This window comes from Kogia breviceps, chromosome 14, assembly GCF_026419965.1.
Source record: "Kogia breviceps isolate mKogBre1 chromosome 14, mKogBre1 haplotype 1, whole genome shotgun sequence".
Taxonomy (NCBI): Eukaryota; Metazoa; Chordata; class Mammalia; order Artiodactyla; family Physeteridae; genus Kogia; species Kogia breviceps.
In genome coordinates this window covers 9,525,941-9,550,739 of record NC_081323.1, presented here as the reverse complement: position 1 = coordinate 9,550,739, position 24,799 = coordinate 9,525,941, and the positions used below count along the sequence as shown (strand labels likewise).

Here is a 24,799-nt window from a genome sequence, read left to right as displayed (position 1 = left end):
CAACCAATTCCCGGAGTTCGGAGATTACCCCCGCCCCCCCTCCCCCCTCGGCCGGAGCGCGCATGTCCCGGCAATTCTGCTCCTTAGCCGAGCAGGGCGATTTATCGAGAGCCCTGATGGCTGATTGGTCCGGAGCCAAGACCTCGGGACTCCTGGGGAAGCGCGTTCCACACCCGGGAAGCCCGCACCACCTGGGAAGCTCGTTAGAAATGCAGACTCTCGGGCTCCACCCCAGACCCGCTGAATCAGAATCTGCATTTTAACAAGCTCCCCAGGTGATTCTCATGCACATTTAAGTTTGAGAAACCGTGTCTGCATTTTAACGAGATCCCCAGGTGATTCGTTTGCCCATTAAAATTTTAGAAGCGCGGCTCTCCTCCAATTTAATGTGCGCGCGAATCACTGGGGATCTCGTTAAAATGCAGATTCTGACTCAGTGGGTCTGGGGTGGGGCCTGAGCGTCTGTATTTCTAACGAGCTCCCAGGTGATGTCGTTGCGGCTGCTGCCGCAGAGGCCGCGCTTTTAGATTCTGGCTTAATTGGTCTGGACTGAAACCTGGGCATTGGCGTATATATATTTTATAAAAAGCTTCCCCAGGTTATTCTGAAGGGCAGCCGAGGTTGAGAAGCACGACCTCCACTCGTGGCTGCATATTCGAATTTAAAATTTAAATGAGGCTAGTGCCTTTCCAACGGCAGGGTGAACTTACTGGTCCTGGAAGAGTTGGTTAAAAATGCAGATTCCGGAAGTTTGGGCTTCAGGCGGCGGAGCCCAGGCATCTGCATTTCCATGCAGCGTCTCACCCCCGGCCCCCGGACTCTGGCGCCCGGGGTCTGAGACCACACGGAGGAAAGAGGCCTGGGGCCGACAGGCGCGGGCCCCGCCCAGCAGGTGACTGAGGCGTGGTACTCGGGGGGTTGAGCTAATTGGCGTTCGTGCTCAGACTGGCTGGGCCCTTGATGAGACCCGAGGGGACCTCTCCTTGCACCAGGTAAACGACGTCCAACTGGGAGCAAGAAAGCCACCTACAAGCCCCAGATATTTACTTTCTTCCATTGGGGAGTTACTTCAGGCGGGGCTGTGCCCCAAGCTTGCCCGAACCTGAGAGTCACGTGGGGGCCTTGGTTAAAAAAGACCCGTGTTCAGCTGTGAATCCGTGGGGCGGGGGCTGGGAATCCGTATTTCTAACATTGCCGCGGTGAGCTTTTCTCCTGTGGCTTGCTCCGGCCCTGTGGGGTTTTGCGGCGTCCTGTAAGTCACCTTCTGTGAGGTTACCCTTGACAAACCCTAGGGGACTGTCTGCAAGAAGAGCATTTTTATATTTCTTTAAAAAGGAGCTGTTCATGGACATATCTACACTACCAAACCTAAAATAGCTAGTGGGAAGCAGCCGCATAGCACTGGGAGATCAGCTCGGTGCTTTGTGACCACCTAGAGGGGTGGAATAGGGAGGGTGGGAGGAAGGGAGACGCAAGAGCGAAGAGATATGGGAACATATGTATAGCTGATTCACTTTGTTATAAAGCAGAAACTAACACACCATTTTAAAGTAACTATACTCCAATAAAGATGTTAAAAAAAAAAAAGCTGTTTTCCTCAAACTTCCCGTTGATTTTCAAGTTGTGAATTGATTGTAGGGATGTTTGTGTAAAGCCAGGTGAAGTCACTCAAGGTTAAGTTTTCGAGATAAATTTTTAAAAAGCAACTTTTAAAGTTTTCTTTGGGATGTGTGTATATGTGTTTAGGTACGCATATACGTAAAGCCATTTTAAAACAGACGTGTGTGCTTGTTTATCATGTGATCCTTCTGAATGTCTCAGAAGGATCTCTAGGGGCCAATGGTTGCCTCTGGGGAAGTTGAAGAAGAAAATGCACCCAGCCCAGAGGTTGGGAAGCATCTGATACCGCTTTTTACTACTTGAGGTGTGTACCTGTGTTTGTATTTGCTATGGATAGAAATAATTTCTTCAGCTCAGGTGCACACAACTGGATTAACCCATCTTTGGTACAAGACCCGTTGTCCTCCCTGATCTGTTGCTGGTTGCTTGTTTGTTGCTTGGCTATTAAGATATAATTAATACCAGGGAACTCACTGACCCAAGCTAGGACCTTAACCATAACCTGCATTTCTCATATATCCCCCTTCATTCCCTCCCCGAATTTAATAGCCATCCACCTACACCCTTCATTCTTCATTCCTTTGCTTTTTTTTCTAAAAGGCAAGCCTTTTTTGCACCTTTTTTACATGTATTCCTTAAATTTTACTTTTTAAAGAACTTCATGAAAAGGGTATGTAATCTTCCAGTAATTACTCCTCCCCTGCATTTATTATATTGGTAAGATCATCCAAATTATCACTGTTGTTCAACCAGTTTGACTGATGTGTAATATTCCATGGTGTGAAAATATCACAGTTGGTTCATCTGCCTTCCTGATGATGGGTACTTGGGTTGTTTCCCAGTCTTTGCCACGTGAATAATGCAGCTATGATCTTTCTAAAAAGTGTCAGTTTCTTAAATGAACGTATACATTGGTTGGATTGTAAGTGACTATGTAAGAAATGATGCCACAGTGGAGGCACCAATCTACACTTCCCCCAGCAAGGTAAGAGGTACCGTGGAGTCACATCCTTTACCACACTCCCTATTGTCAGATGTCTTAATCTTTGCCAATCAAATTGACAATGATATTTCACTACGGTTTTGATTTGCATTTTCCTTGAATATATTTCAAGAAAAGACAAAGTAAATTATCAATATTTTCTACAAATATAATGACAGCAACAGATTAAAACTTGCTTCCTTTTTTGAAGGCTCTGTTTTAGTATTTTACAATACATCCATTCAACGTTATGGTCCTAAATTAAGTTTATTACCATGTTTGGTTTTAATGGTTTGGCTTCGAGGGTTATCACTGAAAAACTGAAGAGGAAAAAAAAAACCTCACAGGATATATAGAAAAAACCCAGTATCATTGGCTATGCTTAAATCATGGTTCTCCCTTTTTAATCCCATTCACCAGTTACACAAATGGACTATTTTCTTTGAGATCCAGCTCGTAAATTTTCATTTCCCCTGATAATCAACCTGGGGCTTCTACAAATTAACCTGAAGAGGTTAACCTAAACTATATCTTTAACAACTGGATTTCAAACCCACTGAAGCTCTTTATTTGGAAGATGTTTAAACAGATTAGGAAATTCTGTTGCCAAATTTAAACACGCAGACAGAGGTCTTTACAGGTGACAACTTTTCATTATTTTCAGCAACAAAATCACCTAACAAGGGAATCATGGCCAAACATGCATTTCAAATACTGACTCCATAGCATGTTTCTCTTGAAAAGCGCTTTCTCATTCTTTATATGTGTATCACCTGTATCCTGATTTTTTTTTAAAAGGTTGTTATGTAGTTCCCTTTCTTCAAAAAGAAAGTCAATAAATTTTCAACGCTTGTCCCTTTGTAAAAGAAAAACGGAGTATATTTGTAATTTTGATAACTTAAGTATTTTGCCAAGAGGTGAAGTGTACCTCTGAATTATACAGAAGATTGTCCTGGTCATTCGATATCTTACAAAGCATTACAAAGATTCCAGAGGCAGTATCATGTCATTATGAAGCACATGGACTGGGGCCAGCCTGGGTGAGAATCCTGGCTCTTTCACCATGTGACCTTGAGAAAGCTTCCTTGTGCCCCAGTTTTTTCTTTAATAAAATGGCGATGCTAATACAGCCAGCGTGGTTGTGAGGATGAATGAATACATATATGTAAAGTACATGGAACAATGTCTACTACAGAGGCAGTACTCTCTAAATGTTATTTATAATAGTAGGGTAAGAGTTACAGTTATCTGTAAAAATAGCTAATGCTCATCCAGAATTGGTGGTTCTGGGAATTCCCTGGTGGTCCAGTGGTTAGGATTTGGCGCTTTCACTGCTGAGGGCCCAGGTTCAATCCCTGGTTGGGGGACTAAGATCCCACAAGCTGTGCGGCGTAGCCAAAAAAGAAGTTGGTGGTTCCAATGAACTTGGGACAGATATTCTGTTTTATGTGGGAATAAATTGGAAGCACACAAGCCTGTACTGACATTACCCAACCCTTCTGAGTTGCAGATTTCCATGCCTTTATACCAGTTTCTCTCTATATACTAAATGAGTACTACAATATTGTTTAATACTGGTCAAGTAATTGCTTTCCTTTTTAAGAGAACTAGATAAAAATATAATTCTCTCTCTGACTGTCCTGGGCCTCCCGTGGGAGGGCGCACCTTGCTTGGGTGTGTTCTCCTAAAGCTACCTCACTCGACTTCTGTCGCTACCACCTAGTATTTTCCGCTGTGGATACAGGAATGAATCAAGAATTGTTCATCCAGGTAAAAGTGATGCCCCAGCGGGGCGTAAAGCTAGACAGGAGCAAATCTCATTTCTTCACCTGCCGAGAGTTCACTTATTTGTTCATCTGATGATAATTAGAGTCCAGACTGTTGCCTGGCTCTGTTCCAGGTGCTGGGTATGGAGGGATAGGGAAGACAAACAAGACCCAGCAGGGCAGTGAGAGAAGGAAGGAAAGAACGAGTGTGCAGGTCATTGCAGACAGGGGTGGGGGCCACGGTCAAGGTGAAACGGGGTGGCGAGATGAAGACTGGTAGTAGGGGCGGTACCTGAGTTTCGCTGGAAGTGACCTTTGAGCTAAAACCTGAATATAATAGGCAGCCCTGGGAAGAACCAGGGAGAGAACAGTTCCAGGGAGAGGAAACCAGAACAGCAAAAGCCCCCAGGAGATCAGCTTTCGTGTGTTTGGAGCAAAGTAAGAAGATTCAGTGACTATACCTGGTTTCCAGAGAGGGAAAATATGCCTGTAGGAATTTACAAGTCCAAGCTCACTTACGGTTAAAGAAGTGCAAGTTAAAAATACATGGAAGGGGCTTCCCTGGTGGCGCAGTGGTTGAGAATCCGCCTGCCGATGCAGGGGACACGGGTTTGTGCCCTGGTCCGGGAAGATCCCACATGCCGCGGAGCAACTAAGCCCGTGAGCCATGGCCGCTAGGCCTGCGCGTCCGGAGCCTGTGCTCCGCAACGGGAGAGGCCACAGCAGTGAGAGGCCCGCATACCGCAAAAAAAAAAAAAAAAAAAAAAATACATGGAAGTACTGTTTTATACTCTGTCTGAATAGAACAAATAAACACAACCCCACAGATATTAGTAAAAGTGAGCGTATGCTGCGATCCAGCTACCCCTCCCCCGCTGTACTCCTCAAACTGTGCACGGGCGTCACTGGGGACCTTGTTAAAATGCAGATTCTGACTCCAGTGCTTCTCAAACTTTAATGTGCAGAAGAATGACCTGGGGATAGTGTTAAATGCAGATTCTGGGCGACAAATTTATGAGAGGCGTTCAGCATCACTAACTATAAGGGAATGAATATTCACCATAAAGTCCTCCTTTTTTCCGACTATCAGCTCAATAAAAATTAAGACTGCTGATAACATCTACTTTTACTAAGAGTGCAGGGAGATTAGTCTTCTAATGCATTGCTAGTGGGAGTGTGAATGGCTCTAGCCACTTTGGGAGGCAATTTGGCAATCAGTCTTTAGATAGGCCCTGCCAATGGTTTATCAGTTCTGCTTTCCATCTCTTCTCCTATAGAGAAATGCTTGCACATGTGCACAAGGGGACAGGTCTAGGGATGTTTGTTGCAACACTACTGTCATTGCAAACAACTTGAGAAACAACCTAAGTGTACAACAATAGGGGAATGGTTAGATTCAACTGTGGTTTAGCCATACCAGGCAGCAATCAGCCAGTTTTATGTTTATAGGGATGGCTAGAGCTCCAGCTATACTGCATTGAAGAGGAAAAGTAAGTTCTACATAGATATAAACACATATTCAAGTCCGCATATGTTTTCAGTGGTGAAAATGAAAATCCAGAGGACAAAAGTCCTGGCAGGATGCACACTGGCTATGAGTTAAGCAAGGTGGTGGCAGGGAGTAGATTCAGAGGGGAAGAATTGGAGAACCTAAAATTTCCATAGGTATGCATGAGAATATTATCTTTAGTAACATTTTTTAAAAATAGGGAGTGTGTTCACATACTACTTTATGGTTAAAAATTAATAATTAAAATTACTAAATTATGGTTCTATCATAAAATAGAATAAATTCTTTATGACTATAAAAAGAATAACGTATTTCTCTGTGCACTGATGGAATATTTTCAAGATGTATTAGGTGAAATATTCAAAGGACAGAAAAGAACACAAATAATGCTGTTGTGTGTATGTATGTATGTAAATACATATATGTAACAGTATCTCTCTCTATAAAATTTAACATATATACATATACACACATAAACTTGTGAATGCAGAGGAGACCAGGTTGCTGGTAACATGAGTTATCTCTGGGGACAGGATGGCAGTATTTGTGATGCAGTTGTCTGAGTGACAGACATCTTGCTATATATCTTTTTACAGTCTTTTAAGTTTGAAAATTTAAAATTTGGCACACATACAAGAATGTATAATATATATATTATATATATATATATATATATATATATATATATATATATATACATACACGTGCAATTTAAGGAATAACACCTGAGTAACCATCAGCACCGTAAGATACAGAACATTCTTAGTACTAAAGAAGCCCTTCACATATTCCTATCCATCAGCTTCTCCTTCCTTCTGCCACCTTCTTCCAGGATCGCTAATTTTGTGTAATAATTATTTAAAAATAGTTCTGTCACCTAAATCTGTTGCTTAGTGTTGACACTTGTTGAACAGTATGACTGTTTTCCTTCACTTGCTCCTTTAAGCCTGTGAGAGTCAACACGTTGCTGCAGGCAGCTGTGGTTCATTCATTGTCACCCTGTGAATATATCACACTCCATCTACACCTTCATTGCCAGTGAGTGGTCTCCAATTTGTAATTATGAGCAATGTAGCTATGAACATTCTTGCACAGCTTTCCTGATTCACATGTGTAAGTTTCTCTAAGCCTAGAATCTGCATTTTAAAAAGATCCCTTAGTGATTCTCATGCATGGTAAGTTTGAGAAATGCAGTGTGGGAGGAATGCCTGGATCAGAGCACATGCTTACATTCAAATTTCCTAGGAAATGCCAAACTCTATCCCAATGTGGCCATATTAATTTATATTCCCATCAGCATATATAACTTTTAAAATTAAAAAAAAAAAGCTAGTTAAAAAGTCACTAGGGCACAGTCTTAGTTGAAAATGGAAATAACCATGATACAGATCCTCAGTTCTTCCTCCTCTTTCCTTTCTCCTCCCCCACTGCAGCCCCTTCCCTTCATGGATTAGAATTTGAAATGATGAGATGAAATACTAGAAGAGGACACTGTATAAGTAACAATGTGGATCAGGACCTTTATAGTGAAAACAGCCTCCAATTCACCTGCTAAGCCCCACAAGTTTGGAAGTTCCTGAACTGTAGAGGAATGTTATCCAAGAATAGGAATTCTAAGCTTCTAGACGTGGGGCTGGGTGTGGCAGACCTGAGATGGTCAGTTGTCCTACCTACTCTTGAGAAAAATGAGTTTCCAATCCTTTTCTGGTGACACTGAAATCTCCCAGACCAACTGTCATTTTCAGGTTCTTTTCGTGTTCCATATCTTACGGCATACAGTCTCCCTGACTGACATATTCTACCAGGGCTTGTTCCAGAACCATTCACTTGTTTACAAACATTAACTGGGTTCTATCTGGGTGTGAGGTATGATACTAACCTCTAGGAATGCAACAGTAAGCCTTTAAGGAAGTCACAGAGTAATCAAGAGGAAAAATAAGTAAACAGACAGTTACAATACAGTGTGATAAAGACTCACACATGCTGTATTAAAAAAGAAAAGAAAAAAAAAAGACTCACACAGTGGTCAGGCAAAGCTTCCTGCAAGAGGCAGATTCATAACCCCAGAGGTGTAGGAAGAGCAGGTCTTGGGCAGACAGAGAAATGAGGTGAAAAGGGTTCCAGGCAGAGCGAATAGCTTGTGCAAAGACCAGGTATGGCACTTTTGAGGAACCTCGGTCTGGCTGGAGGTGGGCGGAGTGCTGGAGACAGGACATGGGTAGGGAGTAGATGCAAAGGCTTTGTATAGCAAGTAGGGTATAATTAAACCATTACCTATTTCTCCTTTCCCCTCTCTCCCTTTTAAACTTGGACACATCCAGAGGCAGATCCTAGGCCTGGCTTGGGAAGGTTACTCAACCTCTCCTAACCTGAGACGCAACAACAGTGGTGGTAGTGATGACTATGACGATGACAATGAGAAGAGTGAGTATTCACAGAGGCTCACCATGTGCTAAGTAGCATTCTAGAACATATTTTACACATATTATCTCACCAGAGTCCAGCTCTTCAGAGATGTGTGATTTTGAACAAGTCTCTTAACCTCCTCGAGCCTCAGTTTCCTCGTCTGTAAGATGAGGATAATAATTCTACCTACCTCAAATGGTTTTTCTGAGTATTACAAGGGAAATATATGTAAAGGGATTGACAAATAGTAAAGAATCAAGTTTATTAGTAATTATTATTTATTATTGGCAGCCATCTACCTACTACCCTTACACTATAATAACTTAAAAAAAATATTTAAAAAGGTAATAACCATTATTCTATATTTTATTGAATACCTACATTGTGCCTGACTGGTTTGGGTGATAGACATACCCAACCTTTGGACCAGGGTTTGGCAAACTATGGCCTGTGGACCAAATCTGGCCCACTTGCCTATTTCTGTAAATAAGGCTTTATTGGAAGAGAGGATCATGCATTTATACGTTATCTATGGCTACTTTTGTGCTAGAACTACAGAACTGAATAGTTACAACAGAGATGATAAATATTGACTATCAATTATTTCTGTTGAAACCAGCAACTCTTTCTGTTGCTTTATAGAATAAACTTGCTAACCCTTGCTTTTGGACTTATAACATGACCAAGGTCATGGGGTACTGTGATTGGCCAAGCATGGGACATGTGCCCTCCCCTCATGAAGGGGGTGTGTTAGCCCCATTTGAAGCATATAGGCTGAAAGAGGGGGTAGAGTGGATCCCCAAGGAAAATCTGGAAAATGCGCAGAGAAGGAGGTAGTTATAGCAGAGGGATCCAAGGCTCAGGGCCTTGGCAATGAATATTCATGGTTTTGTCTAACCATGCTACCCTCCTTCCTTTGGGGAACTAGTTCTGTTAGGGGTGCCACTTATGGAAAGCCACTGATGGCCAGATGAGTGGGCCACTGAGCAGGATGGGCTCAGCCTAACCCACTGTGTCTGCCTGACCACAGATGTGCTCTGGCACTGGGCACGCCATTCCTGGAGTGTTTATGTACAAAAGCAGAGACAGAAGGACTGCCCTCTGGATTTGATGCATTGGGCTGATGTTAAGTTGGGGTTGGGCTTCCCTGGTGGCGCAGTGGTTGAGAGTCTGCCTGCCGATGCAGGGGACACGGGTTCGTGCCCCGGTCCGGGAAGATCCCACATGCCGCGGAGCAGCTGGGCCTGTGAGCCATGGCCGCTAAGCCTGCGCGTCCGGAGCCTGCGCTCCGCAACGGGAGAGGCCACAGCAGTGAGAGGCCCGCGTACCAAAAAAAAAAAAAGTTGGGGTTGCCAACTGTGACCATAACTCTCTAGCAAGTTTACAAAACCCACCTGCAGGAGGAAAGAATAAGAACAAGCAGGGGCTTCCCTGGTGGCGCAGTGGTTGAGTAATCCGCCTGCCGATGCAGGGGTCACGGGTTCGTGCCCTGGTCCGGGAAGATCCCACATGCCGCGGAGCAACTAAGCCCGTGAGCCATGGCCGCTGAGCCTGCGCGTCCGGAGCCTGTGCTCCGCAACGGGAGAGGCCACAGCAGTGAGAGGCCCGCATACCGCAAAAAAAAAAAAAAAAAAAAAAAAAAAAAAAAGAACAAGCAAAGGCCAGCAGTGAAGAGCATGATCATGAACAAAGAGGCTACACACGACCATCTCCCTGGTTTAGGTTTCAAGGTCCGGGGAGCAGCCCTGAACCCTGTGTTTCTTTCTTCAGTTTTGGAAACTACCTAGTATCTGTCCAGGAAGTCTTCTTACCTCTGCTAGTTTTAGTGTGTTTTCTGTTCCTTGTAACCAACAGAGTGCTGGAAACATGTGGCCAAGCTATAGAGAAAGGCCAGAGAGGAACTCCCCTCACCTAAAGTCAGGAGGAAGCAAAAACCCTACGGAAGTAGAAACCATGAGGTGTGTAAAAGATACAGAAGAGAGAGCAAGGTGCCGAACAAAAGAAAGAAACCAACCAAACAACCAACCAAATGTGGAATAGCTGAGTTTCATTTACAGCAGAGAAAATACCCAAGAATTCCCAGAACTAATACATTTTAGTTCCAACTTCTGATCTCCTGCACACCTGGTGGTCAAACGTTTATTGTTACATCATAATTTTTTTTTTTTTCAGCCTTGCCATGCAGCATGCAGGATCTTAGTTCCCCAACCAGGGATTGAACCCATGTCCCCCGCAGTAGAAGCACAGTCCTAACCACTGGACTGCCAGGGATTCCAAATGTTTATTGTTTTGTGTTGCAGATACCTTCGTACATTTCTGTTATCACCTGGGTCTTATAGGCATTTAAGCCCTGGTTTAAAAGTCCCTTTAAGAATGAACTAGTTTTGGACTTTCCTGGTGGCGCAGTGGTTAAGAGCCTGCCTGCCAATGCAGGGGACACGGGTTCAAGCCCTGGTCCGGGAAGATCCCACATGCCACAGAGCAACTAAGCCCGTGCGCCACAAGTACTGAGCCTGCGCTCTAGAGCCTACGAGCCACAACTACTGAGCCCGTGTGCCACAACTGCTGAAGCCCGTGCACATAGAGCCTGTGCTCCACAACAAGAGAAGCCGCTGCAGTGAGAAGCATGCACACGGCAATGAAGAGTAGCCCCTGCTTGCCACAACTAGAGAAAGCCTGTGCGCAGCAACGAAGACCCAGTGCAGCCAAAAAAAAAGAGAAAAAACTATACATATAAGCATATGTAAACACGTGGTTGCTTTTGGGGAAGTGAGTTGGGATCTGATGTGGAAAGGAGAATAATTTTTCGTCATATACCATGTTGGAATGTTTGAATTTTTTCACTCTTTGCACGTATTAGTTTTTCAGTTAAGAATATCGTAATGAGATATATGATAAAGCAAAAAGAGTAACATGTTAATGACAGAATCTTTGTGGAAAGAATGTGGGTGATCACCAAACATTTTTTTTCAACTTTGCTGTATGGTTGAAATGTTTTATGGAAAAAAAACCTGTTGGACATTTTTCCTTTAAGAAGTTCCCCTTCTATAATGAAGTCCAAGGCCAGCCCTGAAGCACTGGTACCCATCAGGCTCTCGGAAGGAAGGAGAATTCCCATGGTGGTGGTAGCGGCATCTTTCTGTTTAAAGGTGCCCAGCGTTGCACTGTCATTAGACTGAAAACATCTGAGCTGGCTTTTTAGCTAAGTGCAGAGGCTGAGTCTAAAGCAATGACTTTTACGCTGACATGGCTCCCAGTTCTAGCCAATTGGAGTCCTCACTATTGGTCAGTGACAGCAGAGCCCGTCAGAGCTTCCCTCTTTGGGAGTGTATCAGTTAGAGTTCGTTGATTACAAGCAACAGAAACTGCTGGCCACCTGAACCAGAACAGGAATTGATTGATTGGCAGCATGTGAGGGACCTGAGAGCCCAGCTCAGGTGATGCTCAGAAAGTGAGGCAGGCCAGAACGAGGTGCCCCGCAAGGACGTCTGTTCGGGGTGCTGCAGGGGAACATCTCTGATGCTGATGCTGGAAACCCCTAAGCTGGGCCCCACTGCTCCCAGAAACAGCTGCTGCTGTCACCACACACTGTTTAAACCTCCGCTGAAATGCTGCTATTGTGAGTGAATTTTAATACCTCCCGGTGGTTTGTGCTGCTTGCGTGGTCTTAGGCAGGAATACCTGACTGGCCAAGCCCAGGGCTTGTGCTTGTCCTGAAGCTGCAAGGAAGTGGTGGGAGTAGCTGACGCTCACCAGCTTGTACAGTGGTGGGTAGGACACTGCCTTCCACCTGGATGAGCACAAAGACGGATGTCTTCTACACAGGAAGCCGGTGGGTCCTGAGCAGCCCTAATGATGACAGAGGTGAGCTGTCGACGGCTTAACCAAAGGTACAGAAAAACTGAGACAGCAGATCATTAGCGCCGCTACCTATATGGCTACATTAATTGACTGCCTACTATGTGCTATGTACTTAACCTGTATTATTATTTTTGTTTTTCTTTTTAAATTGAAGGATGGTTGATTTACACTATTGTGTTAGTTTCAGGTGTACAGTATAGTGATTCAGTGTTTTTGCAGATATATTCCATTATAGGTTCTTACAATATAATGGGTACAGTTCCCTGTACTATACAGTATATCTGTGTTGCTTCTCTATTTTATTTTGTATCTGTTAATCCTACACCCCTAATTTGTCCCTCCTCCCTTTCTTTTCCCCTTTGGTATCACAAGTTTGTTTTCTATAACTTAACATGTATTATTTTATTTAATCCTTCTTTACAACACTACAAGGTAGGAACTGTTATTATCCCCATTATGCAGAAGAAGAAACTGAGGTTCAGAGAGGTTGGGTCACTTGTCTGGGTCATATCTCTGGGAAAATATGGAGCTGGGATTTGAACCCACCTTTTTCTGACTCCAGAGCCCTTGTTCTTAACCACTACCATCCACTGTTCCGCTTTTCCATGGGCCTGCTGTACAACCCAGGCTCGCAAGGTCTTTGAGTGACAGTACTTACTCACCTGCTTACAGGTAATTTGGGTGTATCTATGCTGTCTACACTGGATTAGGTGGAAAGAAGCTCTGTGCAGATGACTGCCGATTTGCTAACTTGCAAGAACTTTAATACTGAAAAAAAGTTTAAGTTCTCATTGAGCCTTCAGCATACCAATCTTCCAAATTAATCTGAACTCTGTGAATCTTTCTGAAGACACATGGTAACTTAGAGTTAGCTCAAAACGAATAGAATCCTCTTTAAGAAAAGGTGTAAAGTCTCTTAAAAGCTGAGGCATCTCCAGCACTTAATTCCTCTCATGTATCTTCTCTTGGAATGCACTGAGTCTCAGAGCCAGTGAGGAAAATGTTGCCTCTAACAAAAGATGCCCTTATGGAGACTAACAGGTCTTGGGTAGATTGGGTGGGGAGTCCTCTGGGCAGGCTTTCTTTCTCTCTCCTATGAAAGGGAACTGACCAAAAATTTAAAAAAAAAAAAAAAAAAGGAAGAAAAAGGATGCAAGACAAGATGGGAAGAAGAGACCTGCTGGATTTGCATCCAGATTTTACAAGGACAAATACTTTTTTCATCATACTTGTGTTGAAAGTGATTTTAAAGTGGTATTGCAGGGGAAAACATTATTTCACTAATTCAAGTGAATGCTAAACACTGGAAATGGCAACTCAGTAGACAATGGTAAGTTGAGTACGTTTACTAATAGTCTCCTGTATTAGTCAGTTTTTGCTGTGTGACAAACAACTTCAAAATCTCAGTGGCTTTCGACAACAAGTATTTGTTCTTTTTTATGTGTCTGTGAGTCATTGTGGCTCTACTGGATTGGGTTGAGGTCAATTCCATGTGTTTGCTCGTGTCTCCTTGGGTCTTTTGCTACACACAGCATGTTCTTCTCATGACAGGTCACGTGAGAGCGAGAGGGTGAGCCAAACTGTACAGACACAGTTAAAACCCCTCATCCCATCGGGTCTACTGTATTCCATTGGGCAAAGCAAATCACACAGCTTCACCCAAAGTCAGTGGGGCCAGGAAGCCACTCTACCCACCATGATACCAATGTGCAAGTGTGGGTAAGTATGATTCTGTACCAGGGAGGGAGTGTTGGGCTGGAAACAGAAATCTAATCTACCACAGCCACTAACACTGAAAATAGGAATACAATCACACAGCGAAGAATAAACAGATGGATAAAGACTTCATACATTTATAGTAATACATTTATATCTCTAAAGCATTAGGTCAAAACCCAAACTCTGATCAGCTCTGTGGCACGTGACTTGTTATTTTTCTTGGAAAACTGACTCGTGGGATAGGAAAGTCTCATCTTTGACTTGTGGTGTGCTGCTTCATTCCACCACTAGGGAGAAGCATTAGGCATTATTTTACAGCTTCTGGGCTTGGCCTTCCATCGGTGAGGGTGGTAAGGGCATACTGGAGGCTACTTATACCTGCTCTCTCAGCATAATTAGCCAGAGCGCTTGCCACCCCACTCTCAAAGGGGTCCCAGTCTGGATGATGGACTATATGATCACTTTATATAAATGGTATAAATGTGGTGTTGCTTCTCTAGAAATAAACAACCTTCCCAGGAGCTCACATTCTCCAAGGAGCACCTTTTTTTTTTTGGTCTTTTCCTTTCTAGAAAAATGCTCCGATTACAAATGACCTCTCTCCACCAGGGCTTCATGTGTTCCAGCCCACCTTAGAATGCTCACCCCCCATTTCTCTGTTCCCAATTTCAATTATCATTTTGACTTTCCATGAGCAGCCTCCCCTGGACCCTCCAAATCTGTGTTATATGGGTTCCCTGTCGTCCTGCTATGTCCCCCTGATAGAGCATTCATATACTGTGACAGATGTTTATTTGCCCACCTGCCTTACCAGTCTGTGAGATCCCAGAGGGCAAGGGCCCTGCCTGCCTGCCTTGTGCCACTACCATCGTATGCAATTAGTATTTGCTGAATGAATGCAACTGTTGTTATTGTTTTAGTTATTTTAAAATATGGGAGAATACAAAAAACAGAATCACACTGTTCCCAACCCCACTTTCTACCAGTTTCTCTTTCTGTTGCTCATCTTTCTCTGGTCACATTAACCTCAAACACCCCAGGCACATTTCTGTTTTAGGGTTTTTGCATTGGCTGTTCCCTCTGCCTGGAACTCTCTCCCTCTTGATGTCCACATGGCTCCCTCCCTCCCTCATTCCAGTCTTAACTTCTCAGGGAGGCCTTCCCTGACCATCCTATATACAACTGCAACCCCTCTCCCCTATCAAGCCCTGCCCCCATGCCACAGCACTTATCCTTCTAAGACACTGTAAGATGTACATATGTGTTTTGTTCTCTGTGTACTGTCTCTTTCCCCACACTAGAAGGTAGACTATAAGAGCAAGGGTCACTCTTTGTTTGCTCTTGATACCTCCCAAGTTTATAGAACCACACCTGGCACGGAGTAGGTGCTCGAGAAACACTGAATGAATGAATGAGTTCAGTGAACATTGGCTGAACACTTCCTTCCAGGGGTTAGCATGGTTAGAACCAATCTGAGCCCTCAAGATCCACAGTTTTGGTAGAGGCAACGACAAGACAAGAAACAGCGGCATCTAGACATAAGCTGCTTCAAGGCAGTGGCTCAGTCATAGAATCTAGTGTCCTCATAGCTCCGTGGGCCCTGCTGAAAGTTCTATACACCTACCTGGAGTGAACCTACCAATCAACTCACAAAACCAAAGCAGCTGATGGCATTCAGAACACTCGCCCTATTGTCTCCCTTTCCCTAATAACTAAATATCACCCAATTCCACCCTCAAAATTCAGCGAAGTAATGCTCAGGGAAAGATAATGCCAGAAAAATATAGCCCAAGATAAATGACTCTCATCACTGCTTAAGAACCACAAAATCAGCATTAAAAACTGAACAACTAACTAAAGGAATTCTTTTAAAATTTTATAGCTAGCACTTTTGGAAAAAAATAAAGAGATTGGTTCAAGGAAGAATATTCAAAAGTACTATTTTACTTATAATTTGCAAAACATTTTGACTATCCTAAGAAATCTTGTTTTAAAAATACAAGTACATATCTACATATATGTGTTTAAAAAAAAAGATATATGTATGGATGGATGTGTTTCCTGAGAACTAAGGGATGCCAATACTGGGTCAGAAGAAATTTCGGAGTTCTCCTCTGGTTCACTCTTGGTTTCCTGAGAGCTGGTTATAGGAGGCACAGCAGTTAAATGCTTAGCAAATACCTGGTGTGTAGTAAGTGCTCAATAAATGTTAGTTTGCTAAGAGAACAGAGTAGCTCCTTGGCCAGTCTCCACCTTTGCTACTTATCTGAGAGAAGAGTGTGTCATTCCCCTGCGGTGCCTGACTATTTTCATACTGATCACTGTGCTAGAATCAACTGCTTCGTTGATTTGTCTTCACGCAAAGACGGATGAGTGTGCCCCACCCATTACTAGATTGCAACATGGGATTCTGGCAGGATCAGAATCTAGAACAGGATCTTAATCACTGTGTGAGTCCAACCAAATCAACTAGACCAGCTGTGCGACCCACAGGGCCAGCTGTTCCTCACCAACCCTAAAATGATGTCGCTAATAAGAGGTCCTGAACAGGCCTGATGGGGATGTTCAAAGAGTTAATGCGAGTGACACAGAGTAACTGTTCAGTAGGTAGTGGGTATCATGACAAAAATTCACAGATGATTCCAAAAACCTGAATACTCGAGTATCTTTAAAACTAGGACAAACAATGGCAACAACCCAAATTTCCATCAATCGATGAATCGATAAATGAAATGTGGTCGATCCACACACTGGAATATTATGTGGCCATAAAAAGGAATGCAGTAGTGATACATGCTACAACCTGGACGAACCTGGAAAACATTATGCTAAGTAAAAGTAGTCAGATACAAGGCTTCCCTGGTGGCACAGCGGTTGAGAGTCCGCCTGCCGATACAGGGGACATGGGTTTGTGCCCCGGTCCGGGAGGATCCCACATGCCACAGAGCGGCTGGGCCCGCGAGCCACGGCCGCTGAGCCTGCGCGTCCGGAGCCTGTGCTCCGCAACGGGAGAGGCCACAACAGTAAGAGGCCCGTGTACCGCAAAAAAAAAAAAAAGAAGTCAGATACAAAAGATCCCATATGGTATGATTCCAATTATGTATTGATAAAATGCCCAGAATAGGCAAACTCACGGAGTTAGAAAGTAGATTAGTGGTTGCCAGGGGCTGAAAAGAAAGGGGATGGAAAGTGACTGCTAACGGGTACAGGGTTTCTTTCTGGAGTGATACGCATGTTCTGCAGTTAGATGCTGGTAATGGTTGCACAACTTTGTGAATATACTAAAAATTACTAAATTATATTCTTCAAAAGAATATAATTCTTTTTATGTCATTTGAATTATATCTCAATATAATTCAATATAAAGCTGTTATAAAAAACCAAACTAGGCAAAACCAAGATAAGTAATTATCTTTCTGCCCAACCTGTCTCTTCTCCCTGTAGAATGAAAACTTCTCTTAGCGTTCCTCATGTCTTGGTTATAATCTCCCCACCCCCAGGGGCTGACGTCTCCAATTAGGGGCCCATGGAAGAGCTTTAATTTGTTTTAAAATCAGAAGAAAAAAATTTTAATATAATCCAGCTTAGATTATATTAATCCTGTGCCCACAGAGCTGTAAAATGTAAGTTTCTCTCTCTCTCTCTCTCTCTCTCTCTATATATATATATATATATATATATATGTATATAATTTTTTTCTGTGTGTGTGTGTTGTGTGTGTGTGTGTGTGTGTGTGTGTGTGTGTGTGTGTGTGTGTGTGTGTAGGAAGGGGCAAAAGTGCCCCTAGTCCAGGACAGTGGCACTGGGACCCTGCTGGCTCCCAATAATTCAATACTAAACCACAGCCTTTTCTCAGAGTTTGTTCTCTGGCTTGGGGACTCGTGGGCACCCTCTCTTGCTCTCCTGATGCCAGGATGAAGTCGGAAGCACCAAGCTACGTGAGAAAACGAAACCAAAGGAAATGGAATGCGGACTCTTGCCTCTCTGTTTATTACCCACTAGCCAGACACTCGGCGCTGGGGGAAGGAGCGGTGAGGGAAGGAAGGAGGTAGGGACCTGGGCTCAAAAGCAAAGACCAGTAACCAGCAGAGTGAGCTTGGGCAAGTCACGTGACCTGTTTCTTGCTCGGTTTCCCCAGGTCACTGAAAGTGCGGAAGAGCATTTTAAAGCGTGAAGGGTTGGTTTAAGCAAGACTTCACCATCTCTGCAGGCTGTAGTCATGGGCCTTGCAGTTCCTGCCCGAGATTAGGCAGCCTCGCTGTGGACGGCTCCCTGGGTCGAATCTAGTTCCTCACACGGCCTCTTAAAGACAGGACAGTGTCACAGCAGTAAAGGAAACAGAAGGGCAGGGGAGAGAAGCTATCACAGTTTTTATTCCAGATCTTCAACTGAAATCTTTCCAGAAGATCCAATTCTGGCTGACGAACCGAAGATCAATTTCAGTTGTAAGCATTCAGTTTTTATTGCTCAGAGAATCCTTCTGAAGCCAAGAAAACAAACAACCCCCCCCTCCAAGAAGTATCAATATAGTAACCCTGTTCCAGGACACAACCCTTGAATTCTTGGTTCCCCCAAGAAAACCCATGTAAAACTAGATGCTAGCAGGCTTATGTTTTGACCTCTTAGATCAAGCACAGCAGAATAATGTGGGACACAAAACTGAAATATTTTGGTGTCTATAAGAAGCTCAGAGCAAAGATAGTAACTCTGAACTTCCCAAGTCACAGTGGTAAACTGACGTGCAACAAAACAGGCCTGTAACTCACATCTGGGGGTGGGCGTGGCAGGCACCCCAGCAAGGCCTGCCCAGTCCCACTTAACATTCCAGGGAGATCCAGGGGTGGGTGGGAGTAGAGGGGAAATGAATTCCTGCAAAGAAGCCCAGATTTAGCAAGTTGGGTGAAGGTCATGACTAGAGAAAACATGCTGATTAGAACGAGGGCAGGTGATTTGAGTGTTGGCTCTTGGTTTAAACATCACCTAATCGCTGTGTGACCCTGGGTGGATCTCTTACCTTTTCTGAGCCTCTGGTTTTTTACTGTGGTATTTCCCATATTGTCTGGATCAGAAAAATAGCCAGAGGTCCTAGATTTAAAATACAGATTCTCAGGTGACCCACCCAGATGTGCTGTATTGGGATTTCCAAAGCTGGGCTGTAGCTGGGGGCATTTTTAACAAGTTTTTCAGGTGATTCTTAAACCAGGCAAGTTGGGAAACATCTTTTCTGCACAATGTGGGTAATAATTGTAATCCTCCCTCATGGGATGTTTGGAGGAGTACATGAGATTATTCGGTAGAGCATTTAGCATTGTGTTGGCATATCCTGAGTCAATAAATGTTAGATTTTTATCACTGAAAATAATTAGTACCATTTATTTAATAAATATTTGTTATGTACCTATTATGTGCAGGGTCTAGGGCAAAGGATGGCAAACTATGGTCCAACGCACTTGTTCTTATGTGGTCTGTGAGCCAAGAATGGTCTTCACATTTTTTTTTTAATGGTTGGAAAAAAACAAAAGAAAAATAATAGTTTGTGCCACTTGAAAACTTTGTGAAGTTCAGATGTCAATGTCCATAAATAAAGTTTTATCAGAACACAGCTACACCCACTCCTTTACTATTGTCTCTGGCTACTTTCATGCTACAATAGCAGAGGTGAAGAGCTGCAATAAAGACCATGTGGCCCACAGAGCTGAAAAATATTGAATATTTTCTACCTGGTCCTTTTTTAAAAAAAAGTAAATAAATAAATAAATAAATAAATTTATTTAGTTTTTCTTTATTTTTGGCTGTGTTGGGTCTTCATTGCTGTGCACGGGCTTTCTCTAGTTGCGGTGGTGTGGAGGCTACTCTGTTGCGGTGCGTGGGCTTCTCATTGCAGTGGCTTCTCTTGTGGCGGAGCACGGGCTCTAGGTGCACGGGCTTCAGTAGTTGTGGCACGCGGGCTCAGTAGTTGTGGCACGCAGGCTCTAGAGAGCAGGCTCAGTAGTTGTGGTGCACGGGCTTAGCTGCTCCGCGGCATCTACCTGCTCCTTTACTGAAGAAGTTTGCTGAACCCTGCTCCAGGGCAAGGGCCTTCAACTGGGGTTCTTGTATTTGAGGGATATACAAAGATTGCTCAAAAGGTGTATGGGCATATGATTGAGGAAATCAATTCTCAGATCCTCAACTCTGACGTGTACTTTTCCCTAAAACTGATCGTCTGAGAGTACACCCAGAAGGTGACTCATGGTACCGAGGTTGAGAAAGTAATTGCTCCATGACTGAAAGAAATCCCAGGTGGTTTTCAGCTCTTTGCTTTTAACGAAATTGACCCAAATAATTATGATTGGTCATTGTATGATTTTCTGGCATTTAACTCAGAAGGAATTAAAATAATTGAGAAGCATTGCTGTAACAATACACTTTCTATGTCCCTATCCTTATTTATGTGAATAAGACTTCTCAGCATTTCCATCAATAAAAAAAGAAAATTGGGACTATAACTGAAAGAGATCTGTATCTCATTCTAGCAGTTGGTAAAACAAAATTTTTTAAAAGTAATATTCATCACAGATATATAAGCTGATTAAAAACTAGGCCTATCAATCTCATTAAGATATGCTTTTGCTTATTTTAATTATTTATCAAAAATGTGTAATATATTTATGTAGTTTATAACATAACAACAACAAAAAGTTGTTTTGAATGATAATTTGATGTAAAAGAAATGTTTAAAGCTTGGAGCCCTACAGTCAAAGGGAATAAAAAATGTGTTTCAGTTTATAGAACCATAATTTTGTTGCTGAGTAGCGGGATGAAATGAACAACAAAAATTTTTCAAGATTAGTGATGTTTCCCATTTTCAATCCCCTCCCTCTGTTCTGGAAATTTCAGAGATTGGTTCTCTCAACCTGACCGGCTGAGGTGAGAGACCTCCCAACTTTTTTTCCTGGCAACACTACCATTTTGTCTCAACTTCGCTGGTCGCTGGATCTAAGGCATTCAAGAATTGGATCAGATCAGTATCAAACTTCTCATCTCCACGAGAACAGAATTTAAAGATTACTGAAGAGAAAAGAATCCGCTGTGCAAAGGTATCATTCATCTGCTGGGACAAAAGAAATACCAGCCTATGTGCCCTTTCTAAGGAATATACTCAAGAAATTAACGGAATAAGGATAAACTCAGAGTAAAGATGTGAAATACGAGGAGTATAAGAAATTATGGTGAACAACGAATGTTGTAATCTTTGGTTAAATCTCAGTGGATGTGGTGATTTGGGAATTAGAACATAAGAGACATACTGTAGGGCAAAACTTAACAAAAGCCTGGAAGTAAACTCACAAGCTACCTCAGCAACACCCAGGATTTGGAGAGAGGGGTTGTAGAAAGAGATGTGGCCCAACGGCCTCCTCTTGTGAGGAGGAGACTTCTTAATGAAAGGTTGGGGTCTAGTTGATATTTATATCTGATACAGCAATAGAGGAATTGATTTAAAAATAATCACTAGAGTTTAGAAAGCAACTATTAGCAGAATGGAAACATAGAAGAACTTTCAAGAACAAAGTGAAAAGTTAGAAAAGAAAAAGGAGAAATTACAAAGTTTAATAAATAGTAAATATTAAATAAGACAGAAATGAATAATACCAAGTATACGTTACTATGAGAAATGCAAACAGTTTGACTTCTCCAACCAAAGACAAAGAGGTGCTATTAAAGGAAGATATTAAGCCACTGAGTGGGAAAGATAAACCAAGCAAATGTAATAAAATATAAAATAAGACTTAGAATACTGTTATTAAATAAAGTGTAATTTAAGGCCCAAAGCTATTAAATAGAAAGATCAGGCATATACTAAAGGGTAAAATGTAAAATTGACAAAGAACACATAATAGCCACAAACTTACATGCATCAAACAACACATGACAAAATATAATAAAATGAAACACAGTAATACAAGAAAAGCATGATAAAAAAACACAGCCACAGTAAGAGGCTTAAAAATACTTCTTTCAAAGTTTATCAAGCAGACAAAGACTAAGAGAATCTGAATAACAAAGTCAACATGCTTGATTCATAGATCTCCCCCAACATTTACAAAAATTGGTCATGTACATGGCCATAAAGAAAACTAATAAATTACAAAAAGCGCATATTTTACAGGTCATATTCTCAGATCAAAACTCATTAATATCAGAAACCAAAAATGAAAATATAGTTTCACAAACTGTAACTACTTGAAAAATAAGAAATAAACCTTTATATAACTCTTGGGTTTTATCCCCGACTTACCAAACCAACCAACCAACCCTAAAACTGAAATAACGAAATATCTAGAAATTTATGAAAGGACACTTCATATAAAAATCTAGAGGGATATGGATGTCATGAAAATTTCTGAAAGACTTGGAAATAGGCAAAAACGATTACTGGTTGTCCCGTCATATCCCAGCTCTGGGTTATCTAATTCTATAGCGGTCAATGCCTTTTAGTGTTTTTGAGCTATTTTACAACTTTACAGAAACATATAATAATGCAAAAAGCGTATAAGAATGTAAACACACTTTGTGGGTGGAATGCAGCTGATGGTGCCCTGTAGACCCTAACCAGTTTTTCATCTGTCTGTCAATTTGTTTCAGCATTCCTGATCGCCCGTGTAAGCATTCATTGAATTCTCCTTCAAACCTGCTGTAACAACTTACTGATTTCCTCATTAATTAATGAATTAAATAAAATTGCTAACACATGCTCATTTTATATTTGTGTGGCAGTCATGATTTCACTTTGAAAAATATGATCTTTTTTTTTTTTTTTTGCGGTACGCGGGCCTCTCACTGTTGTGGCCTCTCCCGTTGCGGAGCACAGGCTCCGGACGCGCAGGCTCAGCGGCCATGGCTCACGGGCTTAGTTGCTCCGCGGCATGTGGGATCTTCCCGGACCAGAGCACGAACCCGTGTCCCCTGCATCGGCAGGCGGATTCTCAACCACTGCGCCACCAGGGAAGTCCGAAAAATATGATCTTTTAACATAGGTGAAGTCATACTGGAAAACACACAGCTTTAAATGCTTTCCTATTATTAAAGGCTGAAAATAAGTGAACTTAATACAGGAAATTAGACTAACAAAATAAACTGAAAGAAAAGCAGGGGAAAGAATTAATAAAGAAAATGCTGAAATAAAGATACGTGCTGAAATGAATAAAATGGAGGAGTAGAGAGAGAATAAATAAAAGCAAAAGCTTTACTTTTACATAAATGACAAAACAGATAAACTCCTGGCAAACTACCTAAGGAGAAGACTGAAAATACAAACAAAACACAACCTACCCCAAACCCTCGAAACTCCCCCAAAACCACGCCCCCCCCAAAAAAAGTAACAAGAGCACTGTTAGATCAAACAAACAAAAAAAAGCCAAAGATTCTAAAATAATTTTAGGAGAATGTTAAATGGAATTACAGAGCAAAATGAATGATTTTTTCTTTTGCAAAGTATGTTTTACCAAAATTTATCAGGTTGAGACATAAAGTCCAAATAGACCATTAATTACAGAAAAAAGTGGAAAGTTTGTTAAGAATGTACAGTGAAAAAGAGTATCAGCCCAGAAAATAAACAGATAATTCCTGAAATAACAAACTATTGCTGGTCACTGGAAAAGGAGGAAAGAGCCTCAATTTATTTTCAGAGTAACATAACCTAAAACAAACAAACAAGCAAAGTCAGAGAACAAAGACGAAAACCAGCATTCAACTGCACTTACACATTATGGTTATAAAAATTTCAAGGAAAATATTAATAAATGAAATCTAGGAATGTATTAGAAGAATAATCCAACATGACCTAGACGGTTTGTTTCAGGAATGCAAGAGGCTTCAGTACCAGGCTATGTTCTACACTAATTCACATATCAACATATGTAAGTACAAAACCCAAATATTTATGTCAAGAGATATTTAAGAGATATTTAACAATAGTCAGCAACCCACCTTGATAAAAACTCTGAAAATGGGAGAAGAAAATGACTAAGTACTATAAAAACTGTCACCCAAGGAACAGCATATATTATATTAAGTTGGGAAATTCTAAAGCCATTCAAGTTAAAATTAGAGATGCAACAGGGATGCCAGCTGTTTCAACATTGTTTGGAGGTTCTGACTAATACAACAGGACAAGACTGCAAGATAAGTAGTATAAGTATTGCAAAGGATGAGAAAAAAACACCTGGGAATGAGGTGACTATACCACAACCATCATAAGTCATATTTATCAGCGACCAAGAGCTTCTAATAAATACTGTCAATTAATAAAATTTTTTTTCTAAGGTAGTACAATATAGACAAATATACCAAATATAGCTATTCTCTATGCTTGCAACAAATAATTATTTTAACATAAAAAAATCCTATTTACAGTTACAATAGAATTCAAAGCAACAAGAAAACGCAGGCCCTATTTAATAAGAATAGACTGTATATGAAGAAAAGTATACATTACAACAGGGTTTAAATAAAAGTTTTTGGTTGGAAGATTTAACATTTATTTTTTATTTTTTTGGCTGTGCCATGTGGCATGTGAGATCTTAGCTCCCCAGCCAGGGATCGACCCCGTGCCCCCCTGCAGTGGAAGCGCGGAGTCTTAACCACTGGACCGCCAGGGAAGTCCCAGATTTAACAGTTTTTAAAGTCATTCTTTTCATGAGTTAATGTAACCATACAGGTACAATTCTAATACAAATCCTCAAAAGGTTTACTTTTTGTGGGGGGAGGGGTAACGGACAAAATGAAGTTCGTTTAGAAATATGAATATTTAAGAATTGCAAAGAAAATTTTGGAAAATAATAACTACGGGAGGCTTTGCAAGTCTAAAAGATACTAAGGCTTTTACCTTAATGCTAATATAATCAAATATGCAATGTTGGCAACCCAGAGAAGATAAGAAGATCAGTGAGACAA

At 41.9% G+C, this 24,799-nt stretch overlaps 1 protein-coding gene across 2 annotated transcripts in view; it reads right to left on the bottom strand.

Annotated features, from left to right (window-relative positions):
- ZFP64 (ZFP64 zinc finger protein) overlaps nucleotides 1–24,799 on the bottom strand; it is an 81,509-nt gene that overhangs the window by 22,049 nt on the left and 34,661 nt on the right. The window lies entirely within an intron of this gene.